At 50.6% G+C, this 19,420-nt stretch overlaps 1 protein-coding gene across 1 annotated transcript in view; it reads right to left on the bottom strand.

The window, feature by feature from the left end:
- LINGO1 (leucine rich repeat and Ig domain containing 1) overlaps positions 1-19,420 on the bottom strand; it is a 169,590-nt gene that overhangs the window by 113,921 nt on the left and 36,249 nt on the right. The window lies entirely within an intron of this gene.

Below are 19,420 nucleotides of genomic sequence, written 5' to 3'. Positions count from 1 at the left end.
AGAGAAAGAAAGCAAAAGAACAAGAGGCTAACTCAGTGGCTGCAGCCCTAACAGGGAATTTGCAGATGAGAGACAGGAGTCGAGGAAGAGGAAGGCCAGGCATGGCGTTGGCCCAAGACCAGGGAATAGAGAGGGGAGAAGGAGCGGAAATGAAGAAAGGAAATGCTGGTATTGTGGGAATCTGGGACACGCACAACAAGAATGTCCCCTCTGTCTGGGGAAGGGGGGGGGGTGGGGGGGAGTGACGATGGAAGAAAATTATCAATGCAAAGGAGCACCCCGTGAAAATAACGACTCGCAATGACAGGAGGAAGGAGACCTGGTAGATCCTGAGGGACTGGAAGGGTTAGAAGTCCTTAGTATGTGGGAAACACAATTAGATCAAAAAGGACATACAGGCAAAGTGGAAGGCTGGGAAGTTGAATTTTTGGTAGATACAGGAACAACATTATCCCGTTTGAATTTTACTCCCAAAGGATCTAGGATCACAGACGAAATTTTAATATGTGGAGTCATGGGGCACGGAGAAAGGAATTTGAGTAAATCCCTGTTAGTAACAATAGGCAACAAGAGTATATGGGGGAGATTTGTACTAGCAGAGGATTCTCCAGCATGCTTGCTAGGGAGAGATCTCTCGCAGGCCTTAGACGTGGAATTACGCTTGCCACCTGAGGGAACAGACCTGATAATCATGGGAATGAGTGTATACTCAGAAAGCCCAAAGAATGAATCTAAAATCCCAAAGGCACTAGAATCCATATCAACAAAGCTACGGAGTAAAGCCAGCACTGAGGCAGGATTTTCAATGTCAGCTCAACCCATGAACATAAAAACAAAGGGAGGAACTCCACCTGCTGTGAAACACCATCCTACTCCCCAAGAGGCTAAAAAAACTAATCAAAAGCAAACAGACCAGCATTTAGCCCAAGGAATTTTAGAAGTATGTGTGTGTCTATATAATACTCCTATACTTGTAAAAAAGAATAGATCGGATGAAGATGGGAACCCAGGATATTGTTTTGTACAAGATTTGTGGACAATTAACCAGCACACCCTGGCTCCTTATCTGGTGGTGCCCGAGCCCTCACCCATACCTTTACAAATGCCACATTGGGCAAAATATTTTACTGTGATTGATCAAACCGCTGTCTTCCTTCGTATCCCACCAGGCGAGGACAGCCACCTTCTGTTTGCCTTCACATGGAAAGTGCAACAATTAACTTGGACACATCTTCCACAAGAATTCACAGTGTCTCCTAGAATTTTTTCGTGAATACTGTGAAATTATTTAAGGGATATAGAATCACCAGGTGGATCAGCTCTTGTGCAGTATGTAGATGATTTGCTAATAGCAAGTAAAGACAAAACCGCCTGTGTATTAGTCACTGTGCAGCTGGGTACTGCCTTAGCAGAGAAAGGTCACTGCACAGCTCCATCCAAACTTCAGCTGTGTCAGAAAGAAGTTAAATATTTAGGTTTTATCTTAAGGGAAGGACAGCGAATAATAAACCCAGAAAGAGCAGAAGCTATAGTCACGCTTCCACGACTGCTCACAAAGAAACAGTTAAGAGGGTTCCTCGGAGCTGTGTGATTTTGCTGGCCATGGATTCCCGGGTTAAGGGAATTAACGAAACTTCTGACAGAGGCAACAAGAAATAGAGAAGTAGAGGCTATTACATGGGGCCCGGAGAGGGAGCAAGCTTTTAAAGCAATAAAAGGAGCCTTAGCATCTGCTGCTGCTCTTGGGCTCCCAGATTATACAAAGCCCTTCAGTTTGTACATGCACAAACAAAAAGGAAAAGCCAGTGGAGTGGTAACGCAGAGATTAGGACCCCACCGGAGAGGCCAGTCGTGCACTGCTGAGGAGCGCCAGCTCACATCAATTCAGTGACAGCAGCAGCTACAGTATTAGTGAAAAGTTGCCCCCTCATTCTGGGACACCCCATAACAGTTTGTGCCCCACATGAGGTGGAAATACTGTCAAAACGGTATGTAACCCAAGCAGCAGTGCCACAGCAGGCACCTAGGTATGAGCTGGTCCTTTTAATGGTGGATAATACGGTTTTGGAGTTGCAATACTGGGAATCCAGCAACCCTCACCCCTTTGCCGGCTGATGGAGAACATCATCAGCACGAAGAGCTGATGCACACCTCAAGCAAACCAAGAACAGATTTAACTGATGTTCCTTTGCAGTACCCAGATCTAACTCGGATTGTAGGTGGCTCATCTTACTGCCCACATGGACAACGATGGACCAGGTACAGTGCAGTCACACAAGGGCCAGTGATAGAAGCTGAACCACTTCCAGCAAAGATGATCATGTAAGGGACTGACACATACAGCATGTCTGGGAAAAAGGAAACCCGTCAGATGGACCTCGGTATGCTTTTGGGGTATGCCATACAACGGGAATGCTATGGGAGGAACAAGGATTTTTCATATCATCAGGGAAAATAGCGCTGAATGGAGAAGAAATACTCAGGTTGCTGGAATCGGTCCAGCTACCCAAAGAAATTGCTGTAATACATTGTCCAGATCATACCAAGGACACCACAGGAATTAGTGAAGGAAATGTCTCGACTGACACAGCGGCAAAGGCTGCGGCTCAACAGCCTCTGAGGGAACGTACGGTTACAATGCCAGTGGGGAACTGGAGCGAACAGCCAAATCTAACGGGTACCAAAACCACGCATGAAAAGCACTGTTCATCAGAAGAAAAGAAACAATGAGAGAAGTGGGAAGAAGAACAAAATGATGATGGAAGACAGACGGTTGGAGGAAAACCAATGTTACCAAAAAATATGTAATTATGGTGACAAGGTGGTTTCACAATAAAGCTCGTGGAGGAGCAGCGGCAGCAGCCAACCAAGGGCAAAGAGTACGGGCAGTGCCAGGGGTTTATGCAGCTGCAAAAAGCATCACCGACAGCTGCCCAGCTTGTCAGAGGTTCTCAAGCATCAGGCTGAGTTCAGAGTTAGGAGGGCGACTGCGGGACTACTCTCCTTTTCAAAGACGGCACATAGATTACAGGGATATGCCATCTGCCAGCAGGTATGAGCACTCCTAGTGATAGTAAATCGGTTATCAGGCGGGGTAGAAGCCTTCCCACCAGGAAAGGCTGACACAGCAGGAGCAGTAAAGGCCTTACTGAGGGATGTCATACCCAGACATGGAGCTCCAGAGTCAATCGAGTCAGACAGGGGTGCTCATTTCACAGCAAACATAATCGACCAACTGTATAAATCATTAGGAATAGACAGAAACCTGCATACTCCCTATCACCCACGGTCTTCGGAAGAAACAGAGAGAATGAACAGAAAGTTAAAAGGGAAAATATCAAAAATATGTATACACGCTGCTTTAAAATGGCCAGAAGCACTGAACTTAGCTCTACGGGATGTATGGAATGCTCTGTGACGATCCACAGGACTAGAACCAGCAGAAATTCTCTTTCAGAGCCATTTAACTATACCAGAAATGTATATCCCAGAAAAGACCAGCCTACTGGACAGAGATGAACAGATGACCCAACATGTCACACGCATATGCAGAAAGGGTTTGAAAATAACAGAAGGCATGCTCAATGGTATCAGCCCACACCTCTGGAAATACAGGTACACGATATACAACCTGGAGATGAAGTTTTAATTAAGGTGTTCTCGGGAAAATCCAAATTAGAACCTAAGTAGGAAGGTCCATATACCATTTTACAATGTTCCTTTTTTGCTGTTAAAATGACTGGATACACCATTTTCACATTAAACAGGTGGTCAGCCAACCAGCTGACAAATAACTGACTCCTGAAAAACTCTCCCATCAATGAAGAATGAAGTGGGACATCTCACTACTCTTGGTATTATTGACTGGTGACCGCTACAGCATGGCTAAGTATAAAAATGATGGATGATGCAAATTAGTGGAAAGTAAACAAAACCAAAAGGAAGATCATTTTCCTAGATTATAGCAGAACACGGTTCCCAATTCCTAAAACACCCGATAGGAAGACTCTTGATTTCTGTTGTGAATCAGATAAGGTTTATAATTTAGCCTTAACAGAGGTAAACAGTAGGGACAGGTCTCATTGCCTCAATAATACCAGTTGTTGTTTAACGCTTAACACCGGTTGTTGCGTGACAATGGATTCTAGGTTAAGAATTAATAGGATACAGGTTAATGTGTGCTGTGAAAGTGTTGACCCCGTACCAACCACAGTTTCTTTGCCCACCATGATAAGTCCTACCTCAACTCCACGAATAAGAGAAGAGCTATTCTCCCAAATATCTGGAATTGGACCATGCGCAATCCAACATGCAGGACAACAACAAGTGGAATTTAATCCCTCATGGTCCCTTAAGCGAGTAGAACTACTGATGCAAATGAAGATCAAACCAACCTGTTCACCACTCTGGCCAGCACAGTTACACGGGTGAACCCTTACCCCTTCCAAGCAAACAAGGGATGCAACTGGACCATAGGGACAGGACTGGGAGTCCTAATAGTATAGATGCTGAAGTACTCATAAACAGACTAAGCACAACAACAAGTGATTTAAACAAATGAGAACACCCATTGCCATCCTCTCTATTAGCATTGGGAACTAATCAATGGCTCTTATCTGATATATTGCCTCAGTGGGAGAAAATCCATAAAAGAGACCACCAGCTGATTGTAAAGGCATTTGGAACAGTCCAGGGCAATCTTTCACCAGCTCTTAGCTGTATCCAAGCCTAACAGTGGATGCAGTCTACAGCAGGAGCAACTATAAGGGAAGGTGTAGAAGGCACCTTACCCACAGAGGCTGGAAAAGTAATTTGGAACAATGCAACCGAATTTGAAAGAGAATTGCAAGCCTGATGGTATTTGGTCAATTTTACTTATGATCCCATTAACACTAAGGTCACAGCCTTTTTCTCCACAGGATATGATACTGGTGTACACCATACACCCAGGGGCTGAGCTAAGATTAAATCACCATGGAACCGTTCTCTTTCCATTAGAACACAGGATACAGGCACAACAAAGCGGAACCAAACAGCAAGCTGTTGATGTTGACGCATGTATCATATAGGAACAACAAGGATTCATTTGTAAAAGAAACACCATTAAAGCCCAAGGCATACATCTTGACACCAAGCAAAGTGTTTGTCATTTTGAAATATGTGTCAATGAAACCCCTGCAACTGACTTAAAAATACTGGAAAAGGATGTGTTTGCATAAGGACCCTTTGTGACTTTCTATTCACAGGCAATATGTAGAGCCAACTAATCCTTCAAACATTTGTAACTTTACTAGAATTATAGGGCGTGATTTTAATTATTCAGCTCCTGTTACATCCCATCAATTGTTACAGTCTAATTGTACATGAGTTAAAGATTTGTTATCTGCTTCAATTGGAATGAATCTTACGCGGGTAAGGAAACTATTACAACACAATGACTTATATCAACTATTAAAACATATATGAACTGATGGGAAAAAAAACTCTAATTACTGTCAACCATTATGTAGATGAAATATATCATGTGTTTGAAAGATTAAAAAGAGATGCAGACCAGCACTGGTGGGAAACTTTCCTTGAGTGGTCACCTGCAGCCACAGGAATTGATAACCTCATGCTCCACACAGTGGTAATCTTACCAGCTTTGACTCTCTTAAATTTGTTACTTGCAATCATTTTGCATGTAAGATCATGGAAGTTGATCACATGTTTGGAAAGGCTTCACCAGCTTTGCTTAACATACTAGCAGGAATAATTAATAAAAACAAAAGGAGGAGTTTAAAGAAATAAAGGATATTAATTGCTTAGCATAACTTACTTAGCATTAGTAGCTAGATGTGCTGAAGCCTTAGGCTGTAAGCTGTGAACTTTCACCTAGATGTGCTGAACTTTCACCTAGTTAAGTAAAAGGCCCCAGAGCCCATCTGAGCTAGAAGACAAGGAAGCGAGGAAAGCTGCCACACTCAGCAGCAGAACCTGCAGCCTTAGAGGTAAGAAAAGAAGCGGCACACCGAGAGGCAAGGAAGGGACCAGCGAGGAACGGGCACACCCTAGACCCTAACATTATGGCTGGTCCCTCTGTGGAGACACCCAGTTGGAACCGTTTCTAATACCATACGACCCAAATAAATCACCTCATTGGACTTAAACCTGAGACTCTGCTATGGGATACCCGGGGTGGAGACGCTTCTTTAAAAACATCACCACATCCTCGGGGGGATGCTTTAAGTCAGCCACTGCCAGCAACAGGCTGTTCTTGCTCAGGGTTGTTGCAGCACAACCAAGCTAGCAGGCTGCAACAAGGCCTTTACTATCGGTCAGATTCTACTATCCGTGCTGTTTCTTCATACTCTTCAGACCAGTCCCTCTGCTTCCTGCCTCTGCTGCATCCTTTTCCTTATCTCTCCTACATCCAGGGCACTCTCTCCTCCCTCTGCTTCTTCCAGACCTGACTTCGCTAGCTGCTCCCCTTCCATAGCCCTTAGAGCTATTTAACTACTTAGCAGGAACCAGCCACAGCTGCACCTTATCCACATCAGCCAACCCACTGCCCCTGAAGCCAGCCCCCAGCTGTATATTGTTAATTAACCCAGCTTCATTCCTCTACACAAGGCCACGGCAGGTCCCAGGGGCAGCACCAATGCCCGCAGCCCAGTCTGCACCCAGGGGACCACAGTGGCCTCTTGGAGGTGAGGACAGGTTAGACCCAGTGGTTCATGTGGTGAAGGGACATCCCACAGCTCGGTCTCTGGCAGGGATTGGTGCCCAGCATCGCCCTGCTTCTTCAGAAAACAGAAATAAATTACAATTGAAAATCTGCCTCGGTGCTAGACCTCAGGTTTCACCCTGAGCAGCTCCTGCCAGGCTGCCCAGGTTAATTGCCAGGAGAGCATGTTGTATTTCAGCTGTGACATTTCCTTGCATGTTTAATGTATCCTTATCATGACTTTCATGTACTTCTGTGTAGATGAGTAGGAGACAGGAGAAAATGAGTAATACATTTCTTTCCAGCATGAAATTCTAAGTGTTTCCTCTGCTGAGTGCAATTACTCTGTATATGACTCCTGTAGTCTGGCTAATACTGTTAAGTATACAGCAGATTAAGGGATTTGGAGCTGCAAAGTCCATTTCATCCATCCAGGCCTTGCAAGAAAATACAAGCAGAGAAAAGGTCTTGCAGAAGCCCCCGAACCAAGCAGGGTCTGGCCTGCAGGTGACTGTCCCACCATGTCCCCTTGCTGCTGGGGACCTCTTCCCCGGCAGCTTTTGGCTCTCCACTGGGGCTAACGCAGAGGAGGGCAACCAGACCTGCCGTGGCCAAAGCACCTGTAGCCACATCCCCAGAGCTTGCCCGTCACCAGCGGCTCCCAAATCCAGCGTGCCGCCGTCTGGGATGCTCCTGGCCCTACGCCGAGCACCACTGTCACATTCCTGGAGCACCGAGCAGTCCCTGGTGTGGCGTGCTGGGGACATGGTGGCCACAGTGAAGGACTTAAGCAGTCACAGTGCCACTGCCGAGAGTGCTCTCCAGGCAGCGGGAGAAGAGCTGTTATCTCCAAGCTGGAGAGTTAATAACAGCACCGGAAAATTTCTGCTTTGGCTGAGGCGATGGCCTCTCTCTGCTCCACGGAGAGGAAAGCCACAGTGCCAGCGTGCCCACGGGGGCCAGACCGTGCTGCCAGCCCCCAGCCCCACGGCACCCCAGTTCCCCAGCAGGGACTTGCCCTAGGGGCGCAGGCTGAGCCAGCAGGGGGGACACCCTGCCCTGCTGCCTAGAAGCAGGGCAGCAAAACACCATTTTGCAGCCCTCATGCCTAAGGAAGCCTCAAAAATAACCTACGTATGGAGTCAGCATCCTTCCCCAGTTCACAGTGGGCACAGCCCGAGCCCGGCCATCGCTCCTGCCCAGAGGGAAAGCCACAGTGAGCTCCCTCCAGCTCCTGCAAGCCAATGTAATATGAAGCAGAGCAGATACTGGGTTGTTCTGCAAGCATAGGTGAGTGAAGCAGAGCAAGGAGATGGCTTTAAGTAGTAAAAGCTGCCCTTTTGTTACGAGCTCAGACACAGCCTTATACATCCCCAAGCAGCAGAGGAGCCATCTCCACTTTGATCTGGGTTTGATTTAAAATGGAGCATCTCCCTCAGCATCACCAGCGGGACAGCAGCAAAGTAACCTTGTTTTCCTCTGCTTTGTCCCTTTTGCCACCCGCTGTGTGCCAGAGGACCCAGAGCCACGTGCCAGAGCTGCATACCCAGCTCCCTGTGCTCCGGGGGCTTGTGGCCATGACGTGCTGGGGCAGCCCCCAGCTCTGACTGCGTTCCCCTTGCCGTGCCCCCCCCGACACACGCGGTGCCTGCCCTGCCTTGCCCGGTCCAGCCGTGGCAGGTGGGGATGCTCGGGGTGACGCTCCCTCCCCGCGCTGGGGTGCGGATGAGCCAGCACAGAACCAGGGAAATGAGAACCTGCCAGGGCATAATGCCAATTCACCACCCATTAACTCCCTGCAAATCCTCCACTCCCCAGCCTTATCTTCCTCTGCCATGTCCCCTTGCTCCCCCTCCTCCCCCTCCTCCCAGGCTAACGGGCTTTTTGGACGTGGAGACGAGCTGTATAGGTACCTCAGCTGTGCTTGGGAGCCTGTAAATGGTGGTGCAGTGGTGTCTGCAGGGAGGTCTGATGGGAGACATCCCCAGCACCCATTGGACACCCTCTCGGCACCCATGGGTGACGGGGCTGCCCCATGCAGCAGAGCTCATTGCCAAATGCTCACTTGCTCTTGTGGATTGAATGTCAGACTCCGAACATTAACTTTTATGGTGTAATATATCCAGCATCAACCCACGTTGTCAGGAGATACCCCAAAGCTATCAACACATCTGGATGCGAATGATTGTTTAAACACCCCGCATGGTCCTGTGCGTACGGGATAGATTTACTGTCACTTCTGGTAAAATTGGGAGGGATAAAATCAAACAGCTGAGCAGCAATATCTGCTGGGCAGGGGGGGAGCAACCACCAGTGTAGCTCAAGGGCTTTGGCTAAAAAGGGAGCTCCAGAACAAACACCAGCGAAGCTCACCATGAGGCAGCTTTGCTTACAGCTCCTGCCTGAACAGCGAATTTGACCTGTGAGCCCCCCTGACCCGCGGCAACCCTCAGAGCGCCGGCTGTGTTTTGAATCAGCACTTTCTGAAATCGGCCAGATTTCAGTGGTCCTTCACTGCAGCACGGGCAGGGCAGGCAGGGCAGGCAGCTCCTGTGCCCACGGGTGGGCAGACGAGCCACCCCAGGAGGTTCTGTGAAATTCCTCAGATGAACACTGGATGAAAGCCACCGAGAGTCACGCACCAGGTGAGCCCTTGCCGTGCATCCCAGGCTCCCCCGGCTGAGGCAGCTTGCCGCACTGCAGGCCGCACAGGAATTTAGCAGCCATCTGCAACACAGAGGCAACAGCAACCCTGCAACGGCCCAAGAACTGCTCCTGCTCGCTCAGTGTCCCCTCATTCCTCTGGCAAGCCCCGAGTCATCTGCTCCTTACCTTGTTCCCAAAGTAGCCATGTCCATGAGCTTGCAGCACTGGCTTTTCAGAGGAGAAAGTTCACCTCTGCAGCAAAGACCACATATTCTACATGACAAACTGAGCTCAGCCCAAACCTGTTTTCCGCCAGAAACTTTGCGCAGGAAATTTGTGTCCAGCTCTTTCCATCAAGCAGCACAGCTTCCTACATGAGGAAGGTTTTTGGACTAGCACAGCATTCCTCAAGGCAGGAAATAAATGTCAGACCAGAGTTAGTGGCTGGAGGCTGAATCTAGACAAGCTCAGACTTAAAATAAGGCACAATTGTTGGACAATCACAAGTACTATCACAGCTGCTAAGTTAGGAGCAAAAGGAATATTCTGTCTTCAGCTATCTGAAAGGAAGAGAGGCTGTTCCTCCAAAAGAGGTGCTATAAGGTTGCTCACAAGCAACATCCAAGAGTTAGAAGCATCCCCATAGGAGCCTGGGGACACCAGCACTGTGGAGCTGAGGCAGCGTGCTCAGGGATGGCACGGCCACCATGGTCTCAACCACTGCACCAGCCTCCACCAGCAGCCTTTGCTCCAGCTCAGCAGGTCGCATCCATCTCTGGCAGTGCTGAGGCTTGTGGGATGGGAGAGGAAAGCGTTGCCAAGCCCATTTAACCCGCTTACAAGAGCTTATAGCATCGTAGCATCGTCCCCAGCTTGGTAACCATAACCCCTGCAGCATCTCCCAGCCCTCCCCAAATTCCCCTTCATTGCAGCTTCCATGTTTTATCTTTAAAAACCACAACAGGCAGGGTTAAAAAAAAACCATGACAAACAATCCAAGGAAAAGAATAAAACAGCCCTTCAAACCCCAACCTACATTTGAAAGGGAGGGATGGAGGCAAGGCAAGAAAGCCAGTGTAAAGCCTCATTACCATCAGAAATCCTCTCTCCCTGCCCTTACCTCCCCGCTCATTTCCATATCACAGGGGACACAATACCTTTCTTCTCGTGAAAAATGTCCCATTTTTGCCAAGACCGGCTGTCCCCACTCCCAGCACCGGCTTTCGGAGATGGGGAACAAAAGCTGGGCGCACACCTGCCCTGGCAGGCGGTGCCGGAGTGTGAGTCTCCAGGTCCTTATCAGCCTCCTGGGAGCAGTTTTTATCATTATTATTATTAGTCTATTTTATCTATTTTTTTTCTTAGCTTCAAGATCCTTTAGTCAGTCAAATTATACTCAGAGTAGCAGAAGCGGCAGAAAATAAAGCATTATAAGGGGTTCAGGAAGTTATTTTCGTCTCAAGGAGCATGTAAGAAAGGCTGACAAGCCTTTATTCTGCTCTTATGGGATAATCTGTAGGTTCCCAGCTGATATAGGGGAAAAAATTAAAAGCATCAGAAGAAATTACAGAAAGAAGTAAAACCCAGGTCTCTGCATAAATGGAAGTACCATGCACCGTGCACCTTGGCTGACAGCTGAAGGCACCAGAGGGTGAAATGCGAGCGCAGGGAAGGGAAGGGGCGGCCACGGGGCTGGGAGGGGCTGGGCAGAGGGTGCAGGGTGCAGGGCAGGAGGGTCCCTCAGCCCCCTCTGGCTGGTCTTTTCCCCTGCTAAGTGGACCTGTCACATCTTTCCAGTCCAAAGCATCACTGACACAGCAGGCGGAGGAGGGAGGGAAAGCAAAGCAGCTCCGATGTCGACCCGGCATCTCCCATACTGCTGCGGGTTACTGGATTCATCCTGCTCCTGTCTGGCTGCTCCGATAAAAGCTACGAGCATCAGGTCAGGCACAGCAAAATTTTTTTCTGCAAGGACTGTGGGCTCTTCCACCTACATAGGTAGTGAGGGGCCCCAGGAGCTCCCAGCAGCCATCTGGCGAGCACCAGGCACGGGGCTGGGAGCGGAGCCAGGGTGCCGAGGAAGGGCCAGGGCTGCAGGGTGCTGTGCAGAGGAGACAGAAGAGGAGGAACCATCAACCCCTTTCCACGGCGCCAGCCTGCGGGGATGAGCGATGGATGCACGCAATGCTGGATGGCGAGGGGACGCGGGGCCTGGCTGCAGGCAGGCGAGAGGCAGCAGCATCCCGAGCGGTGCAAGAAGATGCACAAAGGCATTTGTGGTGCAAGACAGCCCTCCCCACAGGCGCGGTGCCGGGGGCAGGGGAATGGGTTGCCCCTCTTCCTGGCCGGGATGCAGGGTTGAAGGCAGCCCCCTCCCATTGAGGCACAGCAGCCGGCCCCATGCTTCCCTCTCCGGCTGTCTGGCGGCTGAGCTGCGCGGTGCCGAGGCGGTGCCGTCACCCGTGATTGATGGCACGGTTCAGGAGGAAATAAATTCCCAGGCTTTTTGCAGGAGGTGAACTGGGGGGTGTATCCATCTTAAAGATACTTAATGAATGTGCCACAGCCCGCAGAGTGGCAGCAGATACATCTCTGCAGCCAGCACTCCCCACGCTGTTCCTTGCGAGGTTCAGGCACAATTTAACAGCTTCTTATTGATTTTATTTATGTTCCCCAGGCCCTGGCAGTGTCTATATTGCCCCAGTCCAACAAGAGCCCCATAGTCACGGCAGGGACCTGCACTTGCTTTTCCATTCCTGCTCCTCATCCCTTGCCTACCCTGGATGGGGCAACGCGAAATCACCTGCCCCAGGGCAACTCTGGAGACAAAACCTGGTGTTTGGCCAGAGAAGACGTGGTTTGGGGTTCCTTAAAACATATTAAAGTCTATGTGGGCTTCAGCTCGGCTCTTCAGGCCAAGAAAGAAGATGACGCAGGATGACTAGAGCAATGGTGAGCACTGGCACAGCACTGGGGGAACTGCTGGTGCCACCCACACCACCCCGGCACCAGGCTCTGGGTTGCATCTTTAGAACTCAAAGCAAAATAAGAACCTTACAAAAGATGCCTTTGCAAGAGGGGACTATGGAAAACCTTAGCTTTTATGTAGCATAGCAGACCTTCATTTTCAAGGCAAGAAAAATGGCAATCAGCAGTTCTGGTGTGTGGCTTTGGCTTTGTTTTTCCCTCTTTCCCTGGGGGCAGGGGGGAAAGAAAAGCAGCAAAGAACAGCAGAGACCCAGCTGACCTTTCTGGCTAAGAGACCTTGTCTGAATCACTGGATGGTAACAATGAATGAAATGCCAGTGCCCTGCCTTATAAATACCAGGTTCCTCTTGGGGTGAAACGCCAGCTTTCGAACGTGGAAATGCTGCAAAGAAAATGTCACCCTCCCCAAGGTGTGAAATGCCAGCCTGCTGCAAGCGCCTGGGCTCACCCACGGGGAGGTGGGCAGGATGATGCCTGCTGCCGGGTCCCCAGCCTCCTCCCAGCCGGGGTCATCTCCAAAGCTCACCGAAGGCAATGGCACGAAGGGGCCAGGCCTTCAATGTGGGACAGCCAGAGCATCAGGTCCTCCAGGGCTACCTTCAGCATCACAGCAGCAAGCAGCTCAGAAGAGCTGCCTTTGGGATTTGGGTTCGGGGTTTTTTCCCTTTTCCAGTGGCTATGAGATTTGTCAGTGTGGCCAGTGAACCAAACAAATCACATTTAAAGATTGGTTCGGATCAAGCAAAAACAGTTATTTCCAGTTTTCCCAGCTAAATAGAAAAACAATTGAGCATAAGAAGATTTTGCCATCTAAGGAGTTTATCACAACCTGAACTCCTAGTTCACAGTAAGCACTGTTGTTGCTGGGTTTAATCCTATTTATTAAACATGGGAAATCATCCAAAACACTCTCTTTGTGTGAAGAAATGCTTCCCTTGGAGCTGGTGATATTTGCAACATCTCTCCTACCCTTCCCAGGGCCAAGCCTGGTAAAAGTTAGGCTTAACCCAAATTTTTCAGCTGCTCATCCTTCCTTTTCTCCCACCTTGGCATCATCCTGCCCCGGCGCCCTGGGTACCAAAGCCCTGAAACCAAACCCATGCCAGGTCAGGGCAGCAGAGGAGGAGGGACAATTCCCACCTCAGGGACCAGCAGCACTCCAGGACCAACACTGGGAGCTCTAGGGCTGCGTAAAGGTAACCAAACCTTTCTACCTGATAAAATTACATCAGGAAATGAATGAAGTTGCTTTTTGCCATGTAGGAATTGGAGCTGTTCTCTTTCCCCACACCCACACCTTCCCCCCCCCCCATGTGTGAAATAATTTTACCACACTTTTTTTTTTTTTTTTTTTTTTTGGTTACTCCTCCTCCCCTCGGATCTCGCCCTTCCTGGCGTTTGAAAATAGCTCATAAAAAGGAGGAGGAACGAGGCGGGTAATAAAAGGAAATGTGTGGGGATGCAAGATGGAAGGAGAGAAAAGGGAAAAATACAAGACTGAAAATACATGTTTTTCTAAGCAAATCAGGAATGGCTGACGCTTTGATTCCAGCACCCATTCTGGGGAAGATCTACTAATTTAGAAAGTTTTGGAAGGCTCTTTGCATCCTGCCATTTGTTAGGCAACACCTAGGACAAAAGTGGCACGGGCATGCCTGCCTGCGCCTGCCTGCACCTGCCCGGGCAGGCAGCCACCTCCCGCTGGGCGCTGTGCCGCAGCGAGGCAGCACGACCTGCCAGGGAACCCAGGCATCGTTCATGATTAGAGCTGGTCAGGAACCCTCTGACTACACAGATTTTCTCCTTGTGCAACGCTTATAGCCAGAACTGAAATGGTTGGAAAAAACATGGCAGGTTTGATAACCTTCCATCGGAGCAAAGGCACGGCCCCTGGGGAACTGGACTCCCAGTTCCTTCCCAACTTTCCTGCCAGGGAAACAGCCAGGGGGGGCGGCAGCAGTGCACCCCTAATGCAGTATGGCTCATCTGCAAATTCGCTCTCAGCCGTGGCAGCAGTGGGGCTGACAGCATCGGCGGAGGGATGCTCACTGCTCAGGGAGGCACCCGGGGCAACCTTCCCCTCCTGCATCCTGAGCGGTGGGGGCAGAGACACCCCCTTCTCCCCAGCACTTGCACTTAGCCAGGTTTAAGGTCTCTGGCCATAAGGCTGTGTCCCTGTGCCCCACCTCTTGGCTCTTTCCAGAGTTCTCTCCTGTCATTCCTATTTGTATGGGGAATCACCTGGGTATCCCTCGTTTCCTTTTGATACCTGCTCTCTCCCTGCATGGCACCTTCCACCTCCTTCCCGCTCCTGTCCTTTGGGCAGCAGTTCTGGAGCCAAAGGGATGCTTTCCATCTTTTTTCTTTTTAAAAAACCTAACAACCTAATTCATTGCAAAGCAACCATTTCATGTCTGACATGGAAGGGACTTGGGGATTTATGTTAGCGGTGGCACAGAGGGGAATCTGCAGCTGGAGCAGCAGCAGGAGAGCTGGCAGCAGCAGGCGCTGCCCACACGGCTGCTGTTGGAGCTCCGGGGAGTGACCCCCCGAGGAGCACATCTCCGCAGGGATGCACAGATCCAGTGCCAAGTCCAAAGGATGCTTCCCACTCCATTCAGGAGCACAGCAAGTGCTCCTTGCCTTGAAAGCAATGGAGCCAAGAGGGGAACTACATCTCATCCTGTGCCACACCAGTGCCTGAAAGAGCTGGGAAAGCTAGGCTGGGCTGGGTGGCAGCGCACCGGGGAGAGGCCAGCTGCTCTGGGCTGGGTTCAGGCCAAGAAAGAGCATCCCCATGCCCCCCGAGGTGAAGGCAGGGAGACTCTGCCACTGTATGCAGCTCCCTCGGGAGCTTGGAGGTGATGAGTTGACCCAGCCCAGCAGGCAGCAATGCCCCAGCCCAACACACAGCAAAGGGCGTCTGCAGGAGCTGAGCAGGACCATCTTGAGATCCCAGTGGGATACCGAACATTCTTCCAACTGAATCCCCGAGCCCAGCAATCTGCATCTTTCCTTGGGAGATGCCACCCTGCAACACTCCCTCTTCCCACCCTCCCACAGGGACACTCACTTTTTCCAGCTGAGCTGAGGAACAAACAAGTCATCAGCCACTCCAGGTAGGTGGGTTGGCAACGGCCAAGGAAAAGATGCTTTATGTTTGGCGACAGTCCACGGAGCTAACTCAGCAAAGCCAGATGATAGGCAGTGAGGCCACCCTTTCCAATAATAGCACTGCGTGGCATGCAGATCACTCTTGCTCAAGAGATCTCCAAGGACTTAGTGCGAACTTCATAATACCCCCATTTCCAGCACACAGGAACGCTGCTTGCAAAGCTAATAATTTTCTAGTGCATCTTCATTAGCCTTTAAACACTCTGCTTCTGGCCTCCAGCATCTCCACAACTGCTGGAGGCCCCAGGCCAGATCCCGTTCTTGCACACACTGGTGTAAATGTGTTTATCCACAGCCGAAAACATGTTGCTAGATGTTACACCGGTGTCTGAGTGTGCTCTCGCATGCTCACCAGTGCATCGTTCTCTTTGCCTCCAAGGTGACGATGAGCCTTGCAAGACCCCCAGCCCACCTTGCTGATGTAACCTGGGTCTGACACAGTTCCTCCTCCACAACCCCACTTTTTCGCTCCAGCAGCCTGCAGAGGCCTGTAGCTCTCGAGGTTTGCAGAAAACCCTCCTCTCCCGAGCTCACATGAGGCATGTCAACTACCAAGCTTTGAAATAAGATGCAGCACCTTTCCCCTGCACCTCCCCTCATGCCACAGACCAAGAAGCAAACGCTCTGAAATATGCCTTAGTCCTCACTCACAGAAGAGTCTCTTCGCAGAGTAGCAAAATTATTTAGTTATAGGAAAAGTCCAACCAGGGACCATGCTGAAAGCCCTTCCCAAGCCACGTGCAAGTAGCCACAGGCCAACAGCCAGCAAACCCCTCTGCTGGCAGGCAGCACAGCAGAGCAACGCGGGCTTCAACTGGAAACACCAGCTCTGCACCAGGCACGGCCAGCACCGAGCTGTCCATGTGCCTGGAGCTCCCCATTCTCCTCTCTGCCCCCCACCATCTGCTGGTGGGGTCCCCTCACGTTTTACCCCACTCTGGGGCTGTTCACGGGGGCAGCTCTGCCCCAGCCCATCCCTGAGAGCCCACACTGCTCTGCCCCCACGTGAGAGAGCATCAGATACCTCCCCAGGCTTCAACACAGAGTCCCACAAGTATTTTAGCCTGGCTGAACTGGCTTTTTCCCAGAAAGGGAAATTTTGATGGATATTTTCCAACCAGCTGGAAAGCTGCAGGGCACCTGCCAGCACTTGCATTGCTCAGGTGCTCGCCGGGGGTCTGGACCAGGTTTGGCACAGAGACACCAGCATCCACCCCGGCTGGGAGGTGACCAGCCACAAAGCTGGTTCAGCCTTACACAGACAGGCCGAGGAAGATGTGGAGTTTCCGTACTCCGTAGTTCCCAGCACAGGAACAGCCCTGCCACATCTCCAACGCGGGATGTAGCGTGGCGGGGAGGCGTGACAGCCCCGGGCGAGCCCAGCTCTCCCACTGCCACTGGGGCTGGATGCGGGGCTGATTAGAGGGATTAAAAACAAGTTTAGCAGCTGGCAGCAGGAGGCATGTGCTGGCAGGGGCCAAGCTCACCAGCCTGCGGGATGCCACGGGGGGATCTTGAAAGGAAAGGAAGATCTGAGCGGGCGCATCACCGCCCAGCTCCCACTCTAATGAGGGACAGGAGCAACCTGCGGTTAGCAAAGAGCTCTCAGATGAAAGCAGCTCCATCCCTGGGATCTTGTTATTATTTCACAGATGCTATTCACATACCTTTTCTTTATTGTTATTTTTCTAAGGTCTCTCATCGCTCTCGATAAACGGTGCCTCTGTGGCTGCAGGTAGCGGGTGGCAGGGAAGGGAAGGCAGCGCCCGGGGGCTGCAAACTCAGCTGCCTGTAGCCCCGGCAGGGCCATATGCTGCCCGAACACGTGCTCCACCTCTGGGGATGCTCAAACATACCAAGCAATAGGGTCTGGCAGCAAATACCCCACATGGGACCCCAGGCTGCCTTCCCAGCCCCTTCCCCTCCTCACCGGCAGGCTGGGCTTTGCAAAGGCCATCTTCTCTGGGAATTGCTAAGAAATCCCAGCATGAAAAGCACCAGCAAAGAGTGAATTGTTGTGACCCAGCCTTTACCCCTGCCTCCAGGCATGATTGCCATAAGGCCATTTGAAATCCAGGCTGAGGAGATCCTGCCCAGCCTGCCCCAAATCTGACAGGTAAAAAAAAAACCAACTCCCTCCTTGAAAAGCTAAAGGCAGCCAGCCACAGCTCGCTCTTCCTTTGCAAAGCGGCCCTGACCAGGATGGCCTCAGCCAGGGTCACTGGACAGAGGGACCGTACACGTTGTCCTCCTGCTGTAAGCTGGGGCACCCAGCCCGGCCCTCGGCCTCTCCCAAACCCTGACCGAGCTTTTGCAGGGTTAGCGCAACAGCAGGGTGACAAGGGAAGGCAGCAAGAGGGAAAGCGAAAAGATTAAAAACAGATTCCAGTTGTGTTTCAACTTTTGTAAAATAAAAGGTCTTGCAGCAAGCATTGCTGAACCACAAAGCATGCCTGTTCTCGGGCCACAAGGCAGCTGAACAGCAGATGTATTTTTCATTAAAAGACTTGTTAATATTGCAGGTTCCCACTGCGGACCTGGTTTCCTGGCTCTGGTTGATTGCCAGAGAGCCACTTCTTCTCCCTCCCTCATCCAGCAGAGAGGGACTTCGCTCCCCCACCCCTGAGCATCCCCTTCTGCACACTGTGTCCCTGCCTTGATGTCCCCAGGAGCATCTCCATCCCGCACCAGCATCCCCCCACATGCACTTGGCACTGCTATTGGTGGGTAGCAAGAAAGTCCCAAGTCCAGTAGATCTGCTCCGGACAGGGCGAGTGATATCATGCCATCAACTTGGTGAGCAAAGGTAAATAAGAAACAAATTATCTGATATTTAAAAAAAAAAGGCAGGCGAGAGCCAACTGTACAAGCCCAATGGCTGGTGGTAAAGGGAACTCATTTCCCCCTAATGAGAGACAACTACACTTCGTTAATTCAAGCGTTCTCATTAATCACCTTTGCATCACCTCTGTCTGCCTGATCGCTGTCAGGCCATGATAATATATGAAGAACATTCATTTATCCCCCAACATCCCACTCAGTAAAGATATACGGTGCTGTGGAAATGGATTTACCGTGACGCCCGGCTCCCAGCACAATAAGGCTAATTTAGACATGCCGTTGAGCCAAACCCTTCTTTCTCCCCTCTCCTCCTTTTATTTTATTTTAAAGCCAGCAGGTGCTGGGCACGGCAATTAGAAGTGACAGGCAGCTGCAGGCAGAACATCACAGGTTCAAGCCTCTGCTCTCCTGCCTGCTCCGATGCCCACGATGCCCGCCTTGAGCCGCTCCCCTCAGGTACCCACCCCGGGTACTGGCACCCAGGGGGCTGCACCAGAGCACCCAGTGCCACCAATGCCTGCTCACGGCACTGTGGGGCTCTGAAAAGTGGCACCAGAGCCATCAACATACAGGAGCATCTCAGCAGTGGGGTCTCGACGGAGGCAATAGCCTCTCTAGGTCCCCCCTGCGTTGGCTTTGCCGTCCCTCGTGTTTCCCAAACACGCTGTATTTTATCGAAATCGTATGCAAAACGCTGCCTCTGCCTCCCACACAGCTGTTGATTTTGCAGCAGGGCTCCGTTTGTATGAGATTTGCTCTTGCAAGGAAGGGAGGAGGGAGCAGCAGGCAGCTCTGCGAGGGGGTGCGTGGCCGGATCCTGCCATTTTTTAAAAATTAAAGGAATTTGAATTAATTAATTCTTAATTAATTGACAGGCACTTCAACGTTGAGAGATGCAAAACGCGGAGAAGAATAAAAAAGGGCAAAAATCCCTGGCTGCTGGACACATTTCTTCTGGTAGAAAAGCTTTTCTTAGCAAAGTAGAAAAGCTAAGAGCTTTTTAAGGGATTAAAAAAAATCACGTTCAGATGATTTTGGAAGAAGGCAGTGAGCAGCAGGCAGAGC

This window comes from Falco cherrug, chromosome 7 (assembly GCF_023634085.1).
Source record: "Falco cherrug isolate bFalChe1 chromosome 7, bFalChe1.pri, whole genome shotgun sequence".
In the NCBI taxonomy this organism is placed as follows: domain Eukaryota; kingdom Metazoa; phylum Chordata; class Aves; order Falconiformes; family Falconidae; genus Falco; species Falco cherrug.
This window is presented reverse-complemented; position numbering and strand designations above follow the sequence as displayed.